The following is a 21,722-nucleotide window of genomic DNA, read 5'->3' on the forward strand; positions in this document are numbered from 1 at the left end:
CAAGGTACTCCCTCACCATCTTTTGAAACTTTCCACTCCTTGTGGGAGTACCCCGCGCCTCAGTGCCTGTAAGCTGGGCGGGTGTCAGAAAACTGTCCCAGAATGTTGACAGTGTTCCCCTGCCTCTGCTGGATTGGAGTTGCATCTCTCTCGCCTGTACGCCTTAGTTGGGCAACGAACTGTGACCTCTGCCGCTAGCGTGTTCAGATGGGAATTTTTTTAAGAGTTCTGCAGCAAGGGCCTTCTGGTACTGCCCAATTTTTGTAGACCTCTCCACCTCAGGAATAAGAGAGTGAAAGTTCTCCTTGTAGCGGGGGTCTACAAGTGTCACCAACCAGTAATGATTGTCACCCAACATTTTAACAATGCGAGGGTCACGGTTAAGGCAGCTTAACATAAAGTCAGCCATGCGTGCCAGACTGGTAACGGGCAAGATTTCCATGTCCTCACCAAGATGACGACTCACCATGCTCTCCTCCTCCTCCTCCTCTTCCTCCTCCCCCCTGTTCTCAGGCCACCCACGCTGAACCGACGGTATGACACTTGTACAGGTACTACCGTCTACAACGCATGATAGCAGTTCCTGTTCTTCCTCCTCCACCTCTCCCTCATTGTCCCCCAATGCACGTTGGGATGAGATGAGGCTGGGCTGTGTGTAATCGCCCGCTACGGCTTCTTGATCCATGTCATCATACTCTGGCTGCAATGCCTACTCTTTAATTCTCTGCAGAAAGCGTTGCAAAAGACAGACAAGTGGGATGCTGACACTAATGATGGCATCATCGCCACTCACCATCTTGGTGGCCTCCTCAATGTTTGTCAGGATGGTACATATGTCAGACATCCAGGTCCACTCCTGAGGTCTTATGTGTGGAGTCTGACCTGAATATCGAAGGCCTTGTTGCAGCTGGTACTCCACAACTGCTCTCTTCTGCTCACAAATCCTTTGCAACATGTGGAGGGTAGAGTTCCAATGTGTGGGGACATCACACACCAGTCGGTGTGCCGGAAGCTGCAAACGCTGCTGCAACACAGCAAGGGCGGCGGAAGCTGTAGCCGACTTGCGAAAATGAGCTGACAGGCGGCGTACTTTCACGAGCAGATCTGGCAACTCGGGGTACGATTTAAGAAACCGCTGAACCACGAGGTTAAGCACATGAGCCAGGCATCGTACGTGTGTGATCTCACCTCGCCTCAGAGCCGCCACCAGGTTACTGCCATTGTCACACACGACCATGCCGGGATGTAGGTTCAGAGGTCTCAGCCACAGATCTGCCTGCTCTTTCACAGCTGTCCACAACTCACAAGCAGTGTGAGGTTTATCACCTAAGCTTATGAGTTTCAGCACAGCCTGTTGCCGCTTGGCGGAGGCAGTACTGCAATGCTTCCAGCTTGTAACTGATGTGGTGATATCTGAGATGGAGGCTGAACATGAGGAGGAGGAGGAGGAGGAGGATGCGCAGGAGCTGTACACTGTGGGGGCAACTCTGACTTACATAGGGCCCGCAATCCTCGGTGTGGGGAGGATGTGTTCCGTCCCAAGGTACGACTGGGTGTCGGCTTCCACTATGTTTACCCAGTGTGCCGTCAGAGAGATGTACCATCCCTGGCCACAAGCACTTGTCCACGTGTCCGTTGTCAGGTGGACTCTCCCAGTAACTGCATTGTTGAGGGCACGGCAGATGCTTTGGGACACGTGCTTGTGTAGTGCGGGGATGGCACACCGGGCAAAATAGTGTCGGCTGGGGACAGAGTACCGAGGGACGGCCACCGCCATAAGATTGCGGAAGGATTCCGTCTCCACTAGCCTAAATGGCAGCATTTCCAACGCAAGCAGTCGTGAAATGTGCTAATTTAGGACTGTGGCCTGTGGGGCGTTAGCTGCGAATTTCCGCTATCATTCAAAGGTCTGGGATATGGACAATTGAACGCTGCGGTGGGACGTGGACGTGGACGTTGATGCTGTTTCTTGAGAAACTGCCATAACAAGTGAAGACTGAGAGGAGTGGGCATCTTTACATGCAGTATGGACAGGGGATTGCCTTGCACACACAACAGTGGGTTCTATTGCACGCACAACAGTGGAAGAAGCAGCGGTGACACCCGCTGACACTGGTCGTGGACCCTTGGTTTCGCCCCACAAAGTCGGGTGCTTTGCTGCCATGTGCCTGATCATGCTGGTGGTGGTCAGGCTGGTAGTTTTGTCACCCCTGCTGATGCTGGCATGGCAGGTGGAACATATGGCCTTTTTGAGGTTATCAGCAGAATCTTTAAAAAAATTCCAGACTCTGGAAGACCTACCGCTTGTACTGGCAACGTCCCTCGTTTTGGTGTTACGGGGAACGGTTGCCTGCCTTCTGTCTGTGGCCACCACACTGCTTCTTCCTGCCTGTTGGGGTACTCTGCCTCCCTCCCCCTGTGTGCTGCTGGCCTCACTCTGCATATCCTCCTTCCACGTTGGGTCAGTTACTAGATCATCCCCCACCTCCTCCTCTTCCACTTGCACACCACGATCCTCCTCCTCACTTCCTGGCAATTGTGTCTCGTCATCGTCCACCTCTTGTGACAGATTGCCAACGTCGCCTTCCTGTGGCCATGGCTGTTCAAATATTTGGGCATCGCAACATGGGATCTCCTCTTCCACCACTTCAAGCGTTTCAGGCGAGGGGCCCAAATATGGAAATGGACCAGTGAACAGCTCTTCAGAGTGTCCAAGTGTGGGATCACTTGCTGTCTGACGACACTCGGCATGGTGGGAGGAAGGAGCAACAGGGTGAGGAGGAGTATGCGGTCGAGACTCACGGCTACTAAGAGTTGACCGTGTGGAAGACAGACCGGAGGTGGTGGTGCCCAGGTAACTGGAAGTATTATCTGCTATCCAATTAATAACCTGTTCACACTGATCAGTTCTCAATACTAGTGTTGTTCTGTGCTTCCCTAGTAATTCGGTCAAGAAGTGGGAGCGAGACGATGTGGCTGTTGGTTGTGGCACATTTTCACCTTGGCCACGGCCCCGTCCTCTGCACGAACCATCACCAGAACGTCCACTTCCACGTCCCTTGCCACCGCCTTGCCCATTGTAAATGAAGTAAAATAGCTTACACTCGCACTATCAATGAAAAAAGGGTAATAAAGAGTAGATTATAACCGTGGAAGAGGAAAACCACAGTTATTGTTTACTGGGGTATACCACACTTTTTTAAATAGAGATATTTGCGGCTGAACAGTGAGCGACACACTCAAACTGCTTTTTTTTTTAGATACCAAAGGCCCAAAACTGGATAGTACAGCGATTTGACCCGTGGAACTGCGAAACCACACTGGGATGTCGGGCCTACACAAGACTATTTTCAACAGATATATTTTTGTGTCACAACAGTCAGGAGACACTACTGTTTTTCTTTACGGAAAAAACTACCAAAAGCTGAATAATAGAGATTTTTTACCGTGGGATGGCAAAACCACAGTTATTGTTTACTGGGGTATACCACACTTTTTTAAATAGAGATATTTGCGGCTGAACAGTGAGCGACACACTCAAACTGCTTTTTTTTTAGATACCAAAGGCCCAAAACTGGATAGTACAGCGATTTGACCCGTGGAACTGCGAAACCACACTGGGATGTCGGGCCTACACAAGACTATTTTCAACAGATATATTTTTGAGTCACAACAGTCAGGAGACAGTACTGTTTTTCTTTATGGAAAAAACTACCAAAAGCTGAATAATAGAGATTTTTTACCGTGGGATGGCAAAACCACAGTTATTGTTTACTGGGGTATACCACGCTTTTTTAAATAGAGATATTTGCGGCTGAACAGTGAGCGACACACTCAAACTGCTTTTTTTTTTAGATACCAAAGGCTCAAAACTGGATAGTGCAGCGATTTGACCCGTGGAACTGCGAAACCACACTGGGATGTCGGGCCTACACAAGACTATTTTCAACAGATATATTTTTGTGTCACAACAGTCAGGAGACACTACTGTTTTTCTTTACGGAAAAAACTACCAAAAGCTGAATAATAGAGATTTTTTACCGTGGGATGGCAAAACCACAGTTATTGTTCACTGAGGTATACCACACTTTTTTAAATAGAGATATTTGCAGCTGAACAGTGAGCGACACACTGAAGCTGCTTTTTTTTTAGATACCAAAGGCCCAAAACTGGATAGCACAGCAATTTGACCCATGGAACTGCGAAACCACACTGGGATGTCGGGCCTCACAAGACTATTTTCAACAGATATATTTTTGTGTCACAACAGTCAGGAGACACTACTGTTTTTCTTTACGGAAAATATACCAAAACCTGAATAATAGAGATTTTTTACCGTGGGATGGCAAAACCACAGTTATTGTTTACTGGGGTATACCAGACTTTTTTAAATATATAGATTTGCGGCTGAACAGTGAGCGACACACTCAAACTGTTTTTTTTTAGATACAAATGGCCCAAAATGGATAATACAGAGGTTGGAACCGTGGAAGTGCAAAACAACACTTCTGTTTCTCTAGCCTACACCAGACTATTTTCAACAGTTATATTTGTGTCGGAAAAATCAGAGACACGCTTTTTTTTTGGGGGGGGGACACACCAAAAGGTTAATAAGACGGGTATTTGTACAGTGTGAAGAAGGGAAAAAAAAGGAGAATTTAGATTAAAAAAAAAAGGATTTTTCCTGGCCCCCGACACCTGGTGCTAAGTCCAGCAATTTCAGCAACAGGAGCACACAGGACTGTAATGCAGCATTTGCTGGTATAACCACTGTGTCTCCTATACAGCCTGCCTGCCTGGCATCTGGGATGGATATTAGTCCTGAAAAGGACTGTTTGTTTGTTCTGGCAGCCTTTATAGACCCTACACTAACTATTTCGCAGTTTATATCTCTCCCTAAATCAGCAGCGCTGTCCCTACACTGTCTAATCCGGAGCGACTGTGTCCAAGATGGCGGCGCCCGGTTTTAAATACTTAAGGTGACGTTGTGCGGCCAGCCAATCACTGTAATGCCCACAACCAACATGGCTGCAGCATTACAGTGACTGGCTGGCAATCCCTGCATGTTCATTGGCTCTGTAAAGAGCGCCAAACATGCAGGGCGGAGACCCGAGCTCCCGCCCGAGTAACCCGGAAATGCTCGCTGCTCGCCGAACATCCCGAGTAGCGTGATGCTCGGGCGAGTACCGAGCAGTGTCGAGCATGTTCTCTCAACACTAATCGTAATATGTGGCCGATTAGCAAAAAGTAAAGATGGTAAAAGGATCACTTACCTCCAGCCATAAACACAAGCTTTATTTCATACAATATATTGTTATTCTATGTAGCCATGTAATTGAATTTTTCATTGTGCAGCCCATCTAGAGGAGGAAGATGCGGATGCTCCTGCAGAGTCAGACTAGAGAAGAAGGAGACAGTTGTCTGCAAAGGGTTAACCTTTCTGAAGTTACAAAAATACAGCTGCTTGTAAGGGGTTACACTATGTTGTGGAATGAGCATGACTGATTGTAAGGGGTTAATCTGAGTCTCTTCCTGCATTTACAAAGTCAGCAGCAGCCACATGACATTTACTGGGATTGACAGGATTTGTCTTTCTTCAATGTCTGTTTCTAGTAAGAAACTCTTCAGTAAAACATCAACCTCCTCCTTCTGTTCTAGCTGCTCCATAGTACAGAGGACAATTGCTTTGTGTTGCTGTTAAGGGGCAGAAAGACACAAAAGAGGACCCCTGTGAGTTATTCTATTTTTACCTGCCTTTAAAATGTCACATAGTTATTAATGCATGCTAGCCAACTGCTAACAAGGAGTAAAATCATATATATATGATAACATATATATACAACTCCTGGCAAAAATTATGGAATCACTGGGCTCAGAGGATGTTCATTCAGTTTTTTAATGAATCCGATTAAGCACATTTGGGACATCATGTCTCGCTCCATCCACCAACATCACGTTGCGCCACAGACTGTCCAGGAGTTGGCGGATGCTTTAGTCCAGGTCTGGGAGGAGATCCCACAGGAGACCATCCGCAACCTCATCAGGAGCATGCCCAGGCGTTGTAGGGAGGTCATACAGGCACGTGGAAGCCACACACAATACTGAGCCTCATTTTGACTTGTTTTAAGGACATTACATCAAAGTTGGATCAGCCTGTAGTGTGTTTTTCCACTTTAATTTTGGGAATGACTCCAAATCCAGGCCTCCATGGGTTAATAAATTTGATTTCCATTGATGACTTTTGTGTGATTTTGTTGTCAGCACATTCAGTTTTGTACAGAACAAAGTATTCAATGAGAATATTTAATTCATTCAGATCTACCATGTGATATTTGAGTGTTCCCTTTATTTTTTTGAGCAGTGTATATATTTTTGTTTTAAGCTCTCATTCAGCTCTGTTGGGTCATGAATTCAGTGTGTGTGGCAGTGCATACAACATCACGAGACTGGACCACACCAGAAGCCAGTGCAGCAAGATTGAGGAGTCTAATGGCCCATGCAGGGTTTGACTGATCTGTAAATGAGCAAAACACACGTTCGTTGGGTGTGATGATTTTTAATTTGGTTTAAAAACCTTTATCAACAGCTATCGTACTATGTAAAATAATGATGTGCTGCATATTAGTGATCATTGTGTTCTGTGAATAATATAACATACCACAAAGGTTTGTTGGTCTGTCTAGACAGCTGTCTAAATGACCGCCGATCGGCTTTCATGATCAACGGCTGTGTTATGTCGTGGATCAGTAAATGTAAAAGTGTTATATGTATAAATTCTTGTCTGAAAGCTTAAATTTGTTTGGCTCTTGTTCTTCTGTGTTAGATCAAAGACAACCTCATTACTTTTTATCATAGGAGCAGGGGACACAACTATAGTTCAATTATACTGTAAATGCACTGATTTAGAAGACAAGAAAATGTAAAATTGAGTATTTTGCAGGATCCCTAAAGTGTGAAAAATAATAGAAAAATAATAGATATATGAGAACTGTGAACAGGGCAATAATGGCAGTGCCAGTATGGTGAGTGGGAATGCTACTCGGGTAATACTGGAACTGTTTCCATTTAAATGTCCAGGCTGGTTTATTGAAGCTTCATAAACCATGCCACAAGCAAAAGAAAATAAATGTCCTTTCAGTGCAGGCAAAACAAAGTAAACAGTTACATGAAAGTCACTTTAGAGACAGTCTAGGACACACAGGCTGGATAGCATCCAGCATACCGGCTTAATCTGGAGACATCACACAGTAGGACTACTTACTTCCAGACACGTCCCTTGTGTCAAACAAACAGATTCCATTTTATTTTGTGAACCACACTCAGGGGTGGAGATATGGAGAACAGTCTACCCACCCTAACTCTTCAGCTGCTCACAATTAGAGCTGGACCTAACCTAGCCGATTAAGCCCTCTGAGTATTATGTGTACTAGAGGATTTCTCCAGGTTTATATCACAGAGGAAATGCACCTCTGTGATACATATCTCCCATCCACTATGTCTCCTGCAGCCACCTTACATACCCCCCCTCTGCCTAAAGTTGTGGGGCTTGGCACCTTCTATCCCTATTCACGAGATTCCAGAAAGTGCATCGGTATTACCATATAACTTCCCGGCTCTATGTTCCACATGAAAGTGGAAATCCTGCAGCGCTAGAAACCAGCGGGTAACTCGAGAATTTTTCACTTTTTTCTACCTCATCCACTTGAGTGGGGCATGGTCTGATACTAATAAAAATTTTCACCCCAACAGATAGTTAGTTTATGGCCAAGCATTCCTTTTCTACGATGGAATAATTCTTCTCACATGCCGACAGCTCCCTACTCAGTTAAAGAACAGGATTATCCTCCCTGTCATCTCCTGAGAAAGGACTGCTCCAAATCCAACTTCTGAGGCTTCAGTCTGGAGTACAAATTCCTTCTTAAAATTGGGGGCCACCAGAACCTGCTGCTTACACAGAGCTACTTTCAGTTCTTGAAAGGCCATCTTCACCTCTGCAGTCCATTTGGCCATAGCTGATTTCATCCCCTTAAGGAGGTCGGACAGGGGTGTGGCCATCATGGCAAAGTTTGGGATGAACTTCCTGTAGTACCCCACGATTCCCAGAAAGGCTCTAACATGCTTCTTTCAGAGTGGTGTCTGCCAGTTTTGGATTGCGTCCACTTTACTGAGGTTTGATTTCGCCTCTACCTACTACATATCCTTGGTATTTGGCCTCTTCTTTCCCCATGGCACATTTTTTTGGAATTATAGAAAATCCCACCTTCCCGAATGCATCAAACACTGCCTGGACCTTTCACAGATGATTTTCCCACTTGTCCGGGAAAAAGCGTGAACAAACCCGAGGGCTAAACTTTTCGCAGAGGAGTTTTTCAGGGGAACCGCTTCAGGGTACCGCATAACAGTCAAGGATGACCACTATATATTGATGACCATGAGCAAATTTAACCAGGGGACAGACCAAGTCCATGGCAATTCACTCGAATGGCACTTCTATGATGAGTGATGGCACGAGGGGACTTCAAAAATGAGACGTGGGGGCGGTTATCTGGCAGATGGGGCAGGAGCTGCAATACTTTAAGATTTCCCAGTGACATCTGGACAAATAGAACCTCCACATGACCCATTTTTGAGTTTTGTCCACCCCTAGATGGTCACCAAAGACATGTGAATGGGCCATGTCCAACAGTCTCTGTCTATAGGGTCCTAGTACCAACAATTGTTCTCCTCCCTTATCTTAATAACCCAGTACGATAAGTCCCTACTCAGCATAAAATAGGGAAACCTGGTGTCAGACCCTGGCTCCTGCACTTTCCTGTTTATGACGCTCACATTATTGAGCACCTCCTTTAGAGTTAGGTCTCTTTGTTTAGCGGGCCCAAAATTTTCACCGGTCACCCTTAATTCCGGAATGTTGGCCTCAGGGGAAAGTACCTCCTCATCCCCCACAAGGACACAGAAGGGAAATCCGTCAAACTCTAGGTGAGGTGATACTTCTTTAGGTGTGATTCATCTCTTATTCCAGCAACTGAGCCGTGTCCCCTTCCCCCACAAGTCCCAAAACAAACCAAAGTCCAGGCCTATGATAATGAGTTGCAATAAGTACTGAACCACACCAACCTTGTGGGATTTAGTACCTTAGGCCATTTCAACATCCACTCTGGCCATTGGATAGACTTTAGCATCCCAGTGAATGCAATGGATGCCAATCTTCTACCGAGGGAACAGCTGTAGAGGAAGTGTGGCACTCACGAGGGTCACAAAACTCCCTGAGTCTAGCAGTCCAGTCACTTTCTGACTATTCACATTTATGAGTCAATCGTGTGGCCCCTCACTGGGTGGACAGTTCACACTGCAGGCAGGATACGAATAGTATGAACGGCAGTGTCCCAGGCTGCACTCCATCTGCTCGGATGTCAGTAGACAACGGGTGGCCAAATGGCCTGGGCCGTGACATTTCTAACATATAATATCACCAGCTGGAACCTTTGGTATTGTCTCCCCCGCCCCTTTGGACCACCTCTTGCGACAGTAATTGCACTTTCCCACCGTAGCCTTCATGCGACCATGACTGCTCAAATATTTGGGCATCGCTACACGTGTTCTCCTCTTGCCCCGCTTGAAGCTGGCCATGCAAAAGGCCCGAATCTATAAATGGAAAAGTGAACAGCTGTTCGAAGTGTCCAAATGTGGGATCAGTTGTCTCCAGACACTCATCATGGTGGGAGGAAGGAAGATCAGGGTGAGGAATATGCGGTCCAGACTCACGGCTACTGAGACTTGACCGTGTGGCAGGCAGGGTAGTGGTGGTAGTGGCAAAGTGTCTGGAAGCATTATCTGCTGTCAAAGCAACAACCTTTTGACGCTGCTCTGTGTTCAATAGTGGTGTGCTTTGGTTCCCTAGCAATTGGGACAGGAAGGTTGAGCGACAAGATGTGGGTATTTGTTGTTGCACAATTTCAGCTTTCCCATGGCCTCGGCTTCGGCCTCTGTATGCACCATTAGCATCACGTCCACTTCTCCATCCCTTGCCACGTGCCTTGCCAATTTTAAATGGAAGACAATATTTTCCACAGTTGCTACAAATGGCTGGATTTGTACCGCAGTTATATGTGATACGTCTGACGGATGCCCACAGTTTTAAATAGCGGGCTTGTAGTTTCCTATTATTCACAGTGACCACGTGTGAATAGCTTCACTGACACACTGCTACAAACTGTAAATTATATGCCAATATTTTCCATGGTCGCTACAAATGGCAGGATTTGTACCGCAGTTATATGTGATATGTCTGACGGACGCCCACGGTTTTAAATAGCGGCCATGTAGTTTCCTATAATTGCTAGCGACCATGTGTGAATAGCTTCACTGACACACTGCTACAAACTGTAAATGAAGGACAATATTTTCCACATTCACTACAAATTTCTGGATTTTTATTACTGTAATATGGCATCACGTATAATGATAGAAAAGATCTGGCCGTATTCTGCAGTGCCAACAAGAAAATGGAGCAGTAAAGTGGTGTACTCTGGATTGCTTTTTAAGCAAATAATCAGGATTAAAATAAAAAAGAAAATTTGCCCTGGCCCCTGATATCTGTAACAGCAGGAGCAGACAGAACATGCCGTGGACCCTCTTGTGCTGTGTACACTGCCACAAACTCTGCCTGCCTGCCTAAATCCTGCTATCAGGATTAATATATGCAGCTGGATTAGTTCTCAGAAGGACTGTTAGTTCAGATGGATGTATATATATATACTCCTTGAGTATCACTACCTATGCCTAAGTATTACAAAGCCAATTCTGGCCCTCACACAGAAGCACCTCTCCCTACTCTGCCTGTTTCTGGGATAGACTGTGACGAACCTAGCGTCACCAGGTCTTACATAGACCCAATGACGCTGTGTGGCCAGCCAATCACTGTAATGCCAAAGCCAATATGGCTGCGGTATTACAGTGCATTGCAGACAATCCATGCATGTTCATTGGCTCTCTAAAGAGCACCAAACATGCATGGTGGGGGCCCGAGCAACCCAGAATTACTCGCCGAGCTTGTCAAGCAGGGTGATGCTCAGGTGAGTACCAAGCAGTGGCGAGCACACTCGCTCATCACTAATATTTAACTGATAAAAAAAAATGTAAAAAGAATATTTTGGTGCTTGGATTTGGCATTTTGTTCCTGGCAATAAAATATGTAGAAGTAACACATTACGGTAGGTTTTAAAAAAAAATGTTAAACGACCATGTAGGAGTCAACATATAAAGGTGATTACAATACTGTACCAGACATATCTGTATTATGTGGGGATGTTTGAACTCTTTGAGAATCCCGCAATAGTAATTATTATGCCAAGCACCCCATTGGTACAATTACACTAAACCCCTAATTAACATCCACGAGATTAGATTCCCCACATGTTAAGTCTGTAGGAGCAAGGTTGAGTGAAGCATTTTAAACAGTTTCAAAACATTGTATTGTCTTCATTACAATCTTTATACTTCAGTAAAGATGGGTTTTGGATAAAATGCACTTAAAATAATCCAGCACTGTCACTAAATATAGGAGTGAGAAGGTAATTGTAGTGTCTTTGTGAGATGAAACCTAGGTTATTTTTTTCCGAGGTGACATTAGACAGTTAACGTAAGAAGACTGTACATTTGACTAATCCATTATGTAACATTAGTCTGTTCCTTCAGTGTATTTTTACTCTTGTGGATGGTGCTAAGTCAGTGTATCTGAAAATGTTTCAAAAGAGGCTTGGCAGGAAAACCCCTTGTCAGATATAGTCTTCTTTTGGTATTGAGAACACAACGTTGTTATATCAAATTTGGGTCAGGATGATCATTACATTTCTTTTGTAATTTTTCAATATTTTATTTTATAAGATTAATAAAAAAATATGTATATATCCCCAGCTTCCCTGGCAATATGGATACAGCTAAAGGAAATCTGCTAGTAAAGTCCATCCTCCCCACCTCAAACTGCATACAGTAGGTACGGAAAGTATTCAGACCCCTTTAAATTTTTCACTCTTTGTTTAATTGCAGCCATTTGGTAAATTCTAAAAAGTTCATTTTTTTCTCATTAAAGTACACTCTGCATCCCATCTTGACTGAAAAAAAAAATGTAGAAAGTTTTGCAAATGTATTAAAAAATAAAAACTGAAATATCACATGGTCATAAGTATTAAGACCCTTTGCTCAGACACTCATATTTAAGTCACATACTGTCCACTTCCTTGTGATCCTCCTTGAGATGGTTCTACTCCTTCATTGGAGTCCAGCTGTGTTTAATTAAACTGATAGGACTTGATTTAGAAAGGCACACACCGGTCTATATAAGACCTCACAGCTCACAGTGCATGTCAGACCAAATGAGAATCATGAGCTCAAAGGAACTGCCCAAGGAGCTCAGAGACAGAATTGTGGCAAGACATAGATCTGGCCAAGGTTACAAAAGAATTTATGCGTTATTCAAGGTTTCTAAGAACACAGTGGCCTCCATAATCCTTAAATGGAAGAAGTCTTCCTAGACCTGGCCATCCAGCCAAACTGAGCAATCATGGGAGAAGAGCCTTGGTGAGAGAGGTAAAGAAGAATCCTAAGATCACTGTGACTAAGCTCCAGAGATTCAGTAGGGAGATGGGAGAAAGTTCCACAAAGTCAACTATCACTGCAGCCCTCCACCAGTCAGGCCCTTATGGCAGAGTGGCCTGATGGAAGCCTCTCCTCATTGCAAGACAAATGAAAGCCCGCATAGAGTTTGCTTAAAAACACATGAAGGACTCACAGACTATGAGAAATTAAATTCTCTTTGATGAGATGAAGATAGAGCTTTTAGGTGATAATTCTAAGCTGTATGTGTGGAGAAAACCAGGCACTGCTCATCACCTGCCCAATACAATCCCAACAGTGAAAACATGGTGGTGGCAGCAACATGCTATGGGGGTGTTTTTCACCTGCAGGGACAGGACGACTGGTTGCAATTGAAGGAAACATGAATGCAGACAAGTACAGAGATATCCTGGATGAAAACCTCTTCCAGAGTGCTCTGGACCTCTGACTTGGCCAAAGGTTCACATTCCAACAAGACAATGAACCTAAGCACACAGATAAAATAACAAAGGAGTGGCTTCAGAAAAACTCTGTGACCATTCTTGACTGGCCAAGCCAGAGCCTTGACCTAAACCCAATTGAGAATCTCTGGAGAGACCTGAAAATGGCTGTCCACCAACCTTCACCATCCAACCTGACCAAACTGGAGAGGATCTGCAAAGAAGAATGGCAGAGGATCCCCAAATCAAGGTGTGAAAAACTTGTTGCATCATTCCCAAGATGACTCAAGGCTGTACTAGTTCAAACCGGTGCTTCTACTCAATACTGAACAAAGGGTCTGAATATTTATGACCATGTGATATTTCAGTTTTTCTTTTTTAATAAATTTGCAAAAATGTCTATGTGGCGCCCCTGTGGGTTCAGTCGCCACAGAGGTACTGCATCTCACCCAGAGGTGTGGTATCTCATGCTCAGGTAAGGATAGAGTGCTGCCCGGGACCCAAACACCAACATCCAACACTACACTACTCCAGACCAGCAGGAGGGGCAAGATGCTCTGCTACACGGCTGAGCCCTGTCCCTGGCTGGAGTGGGGGGAACCAAGAGAGGGGGAACCATGTAGTGGGTGTAGGTGGAGGAAGTAGGTCAGGGGAGCACTTGAGAAGGAGGATATAAAAAGAGAAGCCATCTTGTGAAGTCAGGTCAGACAGTCAATCAGTGGAGAACAGTAGAGTTCAGTCTGGTATTCAGGCTGAGAGGAGAGGAGGAAGGAGAGGGCCTAAGGTGAGAGAGACCCAGGCTTGACTGAAGGAAGAGGATGGGAGCAGAGGAAAGGCTCCAGGAAGACAGAAGGGATCCCAGGGGCACGGCGAGTGCAGAGGCCACCCGTGCGCCCGAGTATGCAGAAACGTGGAGGGATCAGGTCACAGAGGGGACCGGCCCATAAACTAGCGGAGTTCTTCAAGTCTCAGCTAGATAACCGGAGAGTGCAGCATTTCAGGTGCTGCAGCCACAACCAGATCTAAATCACCAAAAAGGTGGCCATAGAGGACCCAGGGGACAGAGAAGATGTCGCCCAATAAGGTCCGCGGTCACTGGCTTGGGACCCTGGGTGTGAGGCGCAGGGCAGGAGGGTGAGAGCCAGCACAGGGAGATGACCAGGAGGAATACACAGAAAGGGGTCCCTTTACGTACTCCGGAGGTAACTGGGAGCTGCTGGTAAACACAGGACGGCGTGGGAAGTTACCCTGGCCCGGGTCACCGCCACTGTGACATCTCCCCTAGCAATAAGCAGCCCGGCTACCGAGTACTCCACGGCCCAGGGGGCACGTCATCTACATTTCTGTTATTTTTCAGTCAAGATGGGGTGCAGGGTATACTTTAATGAGAAAAAAAATGAACTTTTTAGAATTTACCAAATGGCTGCAATGAAACAAAGAGTGAAAAATTAAAAGGGGTCTGAATACTTTCCTTACCCACTGTATATGCCATGCAGGTTTTGTGTAATGTGAATCCATCAACACTTTTACATCTTCTATCTGTTGCTGCATTGCTGTGTTTTAATCCATGTGTCAATCAGATGTTAAATGCTCTTTATGTGAAATAGCACTTCCTGAGCTCCTGCCTCCCAATGCTTTTTCTACACACAACATCACCCTTTCTAGCTTGATTGATTGTTCATTGTCTGTGTGATGTAAGGTGCCAGGCAAAGAAACCAGACAGTGAACTATCAATCAGGCTAAAGAGGCTGGTGCTAGGCAGGAAAACAAGCTCAGGATGCAAAGGTTTGCTAAGTGTTCTGTCATGTTAAAGAGCACTTAAGACCTCATTTACATACAAATTAAAATCTATCAATCAAGCTAAAGAGGCGGGTACTAGAAGGGCAAACAAGCTCAGGATGTAAAGGTTGTTAAGTGCTCTCACACCCACAGAGCACTTTACACATCATTTTCAAACAAGTGGAAATGCTAATTATTTAGGAATGCAGCAACAGATAAAAGATATAATGGTGTAGATAGATTTAGTTTTCAAAGACCTGCATGCTTATATATGTTGTTTGATGAGGTTGAGCTTACTGACAAATTCCTTAAGTTAAATAATAAAATGCTGTCTTTTTGCAATTGCTACAGGTTTATACAGGTTTACATATAAATTCATGTAATGACCATATAAAGGGAAATGGGAGATTTGAAGTTCTGTAACAAAAAATAAAGATATATTAGAAAATCACAGAATGTTCGATTTAGTTAGATTAAATAAATGAAAACACGTTCGTACATTAAACGGAGTTATTTATTTTCAACATTTTTTTCTTTTTATAGATTTCAATGGATATCTGTGAAGAGCAAGAACTCATTAACAGCTGTTTTTCATCTCTGTTGAGGAGGCGGAGATCATGCTTTGAAGGATTCCATCTCAACTCTTTCTTTGTTCATTATTTCGAGTTGTTTTATATTGTTTCTTATGTGTTTCTTTTATTTAATGTTTGTTATGATCACAAGTGATACATTGCAGGTTTAGAGCATGGTACATAATACATGTAATGTTTCTCTGATATATCTTACATAGATTTGTCTACTTCTTTATTGGAAAAATACAAGCAGAATTGTAACCATATAAATTGTTGTCTGCAGGATTTACAGTTCTTAAAGGATTAAAGGAATTGTCTTAAAATATATTTTCAGGAGTGCGCCACTCCTGTGCCACCTGGTTTCCTGCTTGTTGGGTTGTGGTGCATTCCTAATGACACTTCCAAACAAAGCTATACCCTATTCCTTGTCAGTGCTTGCCTATATACAGTGGAGAAAATAAGTATTTGATACACTGTCGATTTTTCAAGTTTTCCCACCTACAAAGAAAGGAGAGGTCTGTACTTTTTATTGTACATTATTGTATGATGTTTCCCCCACCATGCTTCACGGTAGGGACGGTGTTCTTGGGGTTGTTCTCATCCTTCGTCTTCCTCCAAACACGGTGAGTGGAGTTGATACCAAAAAGTTATATTTTTGTCTCATCTGACCACATGACCTTCTCCCATGCCTCATCTGGATCACCCAGATGTAATTGGTGAACTTCAAATGGCCTGGACATGTGCTGGCATGAGCAGGGGGACCTTGCATGCCCTGAAGGATTTGAATCCATGATGGCGTAGTGTGTTACGAACGGTAATGTTTGAAACTATGGTCCCAGCTTTCTTCAAGTCATTTACCAGGTCCTCTCTTGTAGTTCTGGGCTGATTCCTGACCTTTCTCAGAATCATCCTTACCCCACGAGGCTAGATCTTGTATGGAGTCCCAGACCAAAGAAGATTGACAGTCATCTAGTGTTTCTTCCATTTTCTAGTAATTCACTCAACAATTGTTGCCTACTCAGCAAACTGCTTGCCTATTGTCCTGTAGCCCATCCCAGCCTTGTGCAGGTCTACAAATCTGTGTCTTGGGTCCATAATCAGCTCTGTGGTCTTGGCCATGGTGGAGAGGTTGGAGTGTGATTGATTCAGTGTGTGACCAGTTGTCTTTTATACAGGTAACAAGTTCAAACAGATGCAATTCAGTTAATGAGTGCAGAGTAGGAGGGCTTTTTACAGAAAAACTAACAGGTCTGTGAGAGACAGAATTCTTGCTGTTTCTTAGGTGATCAAGTACTTATTTCATGCAATAAAATGCAATTTAATTATTTAAAAATCATACAATGTAATTTTATGTTTTTTTATTTTTAGATTCTGTCACTCATAGTTGTATCTACGATAAAAATTACAGACCTCTCCATTCTTTGTAGGTGGGAAAACTTGCAAAATTGTCAGTGCATCAAATACTTATTTTCCCCACTGTATACTCTTAGAGCAAACAACAGATTTTCTCATAAGGGCTCGCTCACACTAGCATATACAACGGATGAGTGCTATCCGATGTTATATCAGATAGAACTCGGACCAATGTTACTCTATGGGGCAGTGCTAATCAGCAGTCTTTTTCTCATGCCAATTCGGCATGAGAAAAGAAATTGCAGCATGCTGCAATTTGGAGAGCATATCGGACTACACTTGTCCTTTCAATTTTATGGGTGAGTGGAAAGCATTGGACTGCACTCAAATGACATCTGAATTCAATCCAATTTCCATGGACAAACAGAATGGAAAGATGGAGAAATTTTGTTCTATATCTTCTCCACACTTGTACTACGACTCTCATATCCGAGAGATGTGCATCACATTAATCTGACATAGGGATCAAACTCTGATTAGAGCATAAATGAATATACCACTGCGCTATGATGCTATGGTAATATATACCTATAGGGCGTAGCCAACAGGGTCTGCAGCTAGGCAAAAATTTACTGAAAAGTGAAACAAAAAATGTTATTGCGGTGGTTCCCTTAGGACTTATCCCAATCATTCTTATCAGACCCTATATACAAACAAATTAGAAAGCTGAATAACAGCTGTAGAAATGTATACCATAGGCTGAGTACCCAGAGCCTGTAAAGGTCTACTACCAGACTGGTTGTGCTGCTATCAATAAATTGGTGCATATAGTGTATATAGCGGAAAAAAAAACAATATAACTAATAGTGATGAGCGAGCACTAAAATGCTCGGGTGCTTGATGCTCGGGTCGAGCACATTGGAAAACTCGGGTGCTCGACCAGAGCAACGAGCCCAATGTAAGTCTATGAGAAACTCGAGCATTTTTCTGACGGTCCCCCAAGCGGTCTGCAGAAGGTCAAAAATTGCCCAAATCGATGGGAACAGTGCTCAATTAAATGTCAGGCAGGCAGAATATATAGGCAGACATGCAGGCAGGGTATATAGGAGGGTGCATGAAAAACATAGCAGGGCACTTGGAACACACTAGTGCTCACCGATTTTCATGCACCCGTCTCTTTCAAAAAGCCGGCCAGCATTTCATCAGCGGCATACACTGGTACCTGACAATTTAGAACAGAAAGAATAGAGCATCACACATAGATTACACTGTGTTCCAAATTATTATGCAAATAATATTTTCTCAGATTTTCCCTAATTACCTATATGAATTGCAGTCATTGTAATTTTCCAGTCAAATAACTATTAGAGTACAATTGAAAGGTTTTTGTACAAACTGCCTATGATAACAGTATATTTTTTAAAAAATAAAAAACTCAAACAGCACTCAAAATGCATGTTCCAAATTATTATGCACATCAGAGTTTTCAACCTTTTCATTTTAATAAAGAACAAAAAATTGGTCATTTTTTAAATTATAAGCATTAGCAGGTTATTACAAACTGAAATCAAACAGTTTTCAACTCAAAACTTTATTGTAGGTGATGTTACATTTGCACATAGGACCCCTTGTTTGAAAGGAGCTTCTGAACTCTCTCGTCCATTGAATTTGTCAGGTTTTGGATGGTTTCTGCTTCAATGGTTTTGCACGAGAACAGAATACCCTCCCAGAGCTGTTGCTTAGATGTGAACTGCCTCCCACCATCATCGACACTCCTTTTGATGATGCTCCAGAGGTTCTCAATGGGGTTAAGATCAGGGGAGCATGGGTGCCACACCATAAGTTTGTCCCCTTTTATGCCCATAGCAGCCAGAGATGTAGATGTGTTATGTGCAGCATGAGACGGGGCATTATCATGCATGAAATTGATCTTGCTGCGGAAAGCACGGTTCTTCTTCTTGAACCATGGAAGGAAGTGCTGTTTGAGAAACTCAACATACGTTATGGAGTTCATCTTTACCCCTTCAGGGATCCTAAAAGGGCCGACAATCTCTCACCCCATGATTCCAGCCAAAAACATTACTCCACCTCCTCCTTGTTAGCGCCGTAGCCATGTTTGCATGGGGTGTCCATCAACCAACCATCCTCCACTCCATCCATCTGGACCATCGAGATCATTTCATGCATGATAATGCCCCGTTGTAATGCACACGCCCGGGCTGAGCGGCGTATACGTGTGATTCCACTGGACCGTGCCGGAGAGTGAATGCCTGGAGGGGCGTAACTAGGCATTCACCCGATCCGACCAGGGTCGCACGACGGCATATGACGCCAGTGCACCAAGGAGGAACAGAGCAGAGGGACCAGGTGCTACTCCTGGACAGACCCCGGACACGGCTGTTGACCCACAGAGGGGAATACAGGAACAGACTGGTTAGGCTGGCACACAGACTGGTGGGTATACAGGCAGGGGGGTACAGGCAAGCACGGCTAGAGTGCAGACAGGGAGGCACTAGCAGGTAGGAACACAGGTGGGATAGGACCCAGTACACACTGGGACTCAGGAACAGAACCACAGATGTGGCGGACAAACACAGCAGAGTAAGGCCGCCCAGAGTGGTGAGCGAGAGCAGGGCAAGACGAGACCGCCAAGAGCGGTGAGCGAGAGTAGAGCAGGACGAGGCCGCCTGGAGCGATGAGCGAGAGTAGAGCAGGACTAGGCCTCCTGGAGCGATGAGCGAGAGTAGAGCAGGACGAGGCCGCCTGGAGCGGTGAGTGAGAGTAGAGCAAGATGAGGCCGCCTGGAGCGGTGAGCGAGAGTAGAGCAGGACGAGGCCGCCTGGAGCAGTGAGCAAGAGTAGAGCAGGACGAGGCCGACTGGAGCGGTGAGCGAGAGTAGAGCAGGACGAGGCCGCCTGGAGCGGTGAGCGAGAGTAAAGCAGGACGAGGCCGCCTGGAGCGGTGAGCAAAGGGTCAGAGCTGAGCGAGACTGCCGGAGCAGTGAGCAAAGGGTTAGAGCGGAGCAAGACTGCCGGAGCAGTGAGCAAAGGGTCAGAGCGGAGCAAGACTGCCGGAGCAGTGACCAAAGGGTCAGAGCGGAGCGAGACTGCCGGAGCAGTGAGCAAAGGGTCAGAGCGGAGCGAGACTGCCGGAGCAGTGAGCAAAGGGTCAGAGCGGAGCGAGACTGCCGGAGCAGTGAGCAAAGGGTCAGAGCGGAGCGAGACTGCCGGAGCAGTGAGCAAAGGGTCAGAGCGGAGCGAGACTGCCGGAGCAGTGAGCAAAGGGTCAGAGCGGAGCAAGACTGCCGGAGCAGTGAGCAAAGGGTTAGAGCGGAGCGAGACTGCCGGAGCAGTGAGCAAAGGGTCAGAGCGGAGCAAGACTGCCGGAGCAGTGAGAAAAGGGTCAGAGTGGAGCAATACTGCCAGAGCAGTGAGCAAAGGGTCAGAGCGGAGCAAGACTACTGGAGCAGTGAGAAAAGGGTCAGAGCGGAGCAAGACTGCCGGAGCAGTGAGCAAAGGGTCAGAGCGGAGCAAGACTGCCGGAGCAGTGAGCAAAGGGTCAGAGCGGAGCGAGACTGCCGGAGCAGTGAGCAAAGGGTCAGAGCGGAGCGAGACTACCTGAGCAGTGAGCAAAGGGTTAGAGCGGAGCAAGACTGCTGGAGCAGTGAGCAAAGGGTCAGAGCGGAGCAAAACTGCCGGAGCAGTGAGCAAAGGGCCAGAGCGGAGCAAGACTGCTGGAGCAGTGAGCAAAGGGTCAGAGCGGAGCGAGACTGCCGGAGCAGTGAGCAAAGGGTCAGAGCGGAGCAAGACTGCCGGAGCGGTGAGCAAAGGCAGAGCAGGCTAGAACCGCTGGAGCAGTGAGCAAGGCAGAGCAGGCTAGAACCGTCGGAGCGGTGAGCAAGGCAGAGCAGGCTAGAACCGCCAGAGCGGTGAGCAAGGCAGAGCAGGTTAGAACCGCCGGAGCGGTGAGCAAGGCAGAGCAGGCTAGAATCGCCGGAGCTGTGAGCAAGGCAGAGCAGGCTAGAACTGCCGGAGCGTGAGCAAGACAGAGCAGGCTAGAATCACCTGAGCGGTGAGCAAGGCAGAGCAGGCTAAAACCTCCGGAGCGGTGAGCAAGGCAGAGCAGGCTAGAACTGCCGGAGCGGTGAGCAAGGCAGAGCAGGCTAGAACCGCCGGAGCGGTGAGCAAGGCAGAGCAGGCTAGAACCGCCGGAGCGGTGAGCAAGGCAGAGCAGGCTAGAACCACCGGAGCGGTGAGCAAGGCAGAGCAGGGGGGACAGGGATCTGTACACACGGAACAGGCAGGAAGGGAAAGGCAGAACCAGATACCCACAGGGTTCTTGCAGTGAAGTAGCAAGTGGACCACAAACTCACAAACGGAAGTACAGTGACAACGAGCAGGAGTTAGGTACGAGTTCAGACTCTGCAGAAAAAGGAAAGGTACGGACATAGAGAAACAAAGAAAACAGGCTAGAATAGTATACAGACAAGAACAGACACAGTAGCAAGATACAGGAGCGGGTCTAGGTATGCAGCCCCTAGAAGGCGGGAGGAACAGGCTAGGAGCGTGTTCAGACAGGACAGACAAGATACAGGAGCGGTTCTAGGTATGCGGCCCCTAGAAGGCGGAACGAACAGGCAAGGAGCGTGTTCAGACAGGCCTGGAAATACAGTCTCCAGGAAAGGCAGGCAAGCAAACACAGAAAGGGACCTGGCACATTCAGAGTGAAATAGCACACTGAATGAAACACAATGCTCAGGCAGGGATTCATTGGAGCAGCTGGGTTAAATACCAGGTGACAGACAGCAATAGGCTGAGGACGCACAAGGGGTGTGCCCGCAGCAGGTACAAGAACCAGGAAGTGATCGGTCACCGCCCTTAAGCAGCAGACACAGAGGCAAGCAGACAGCATGGAGGGAAGCCAGGCTAGCAGACTGGACTGGAGATCAAGTGCGCACTCTTGC

General features: G+C 46.0%; 1 long non-coding RNA gene across 1 annotated transcript in view; it reads left to right on the plus strand.

The window, feature by feature from the left end:
- LOC141174682 (uncharacterized) overlaps positions 1-15,902 on the plus strand; it is a 49,025-nt gene extending 33,123 nt beyond the window's left edge. Inside the window, exon 3 of the long non-coding RNA XR_012252942.1 lies at positions 15,378-15,902. This is a non-coding gene — a long non-coding RNA (uncharacterized lncRNA). The remainder of the gene's footprint in view (positions 1-15,377) is intronic.
- The last annotated feature ends 5,820 nt before the right edge of the window (positions 15,903-21,722 follow it).

This window comes from Phyllobates terribilis, unplaced genomic scaffold, assembly GCF_046119375.1.
Source record: "Phyllobates terribilis strain yellow unplaced genomic scaffold, ASM4611937v1 Scaffold_13__5_contigs__length_258822181, whole genome shotgun sequence".
NCBI lineage: Eukaryota > Metazoa > Chordata > Amphibia > Anura > Dendrobatidae > Phyllobates > Phyllobates terribilis.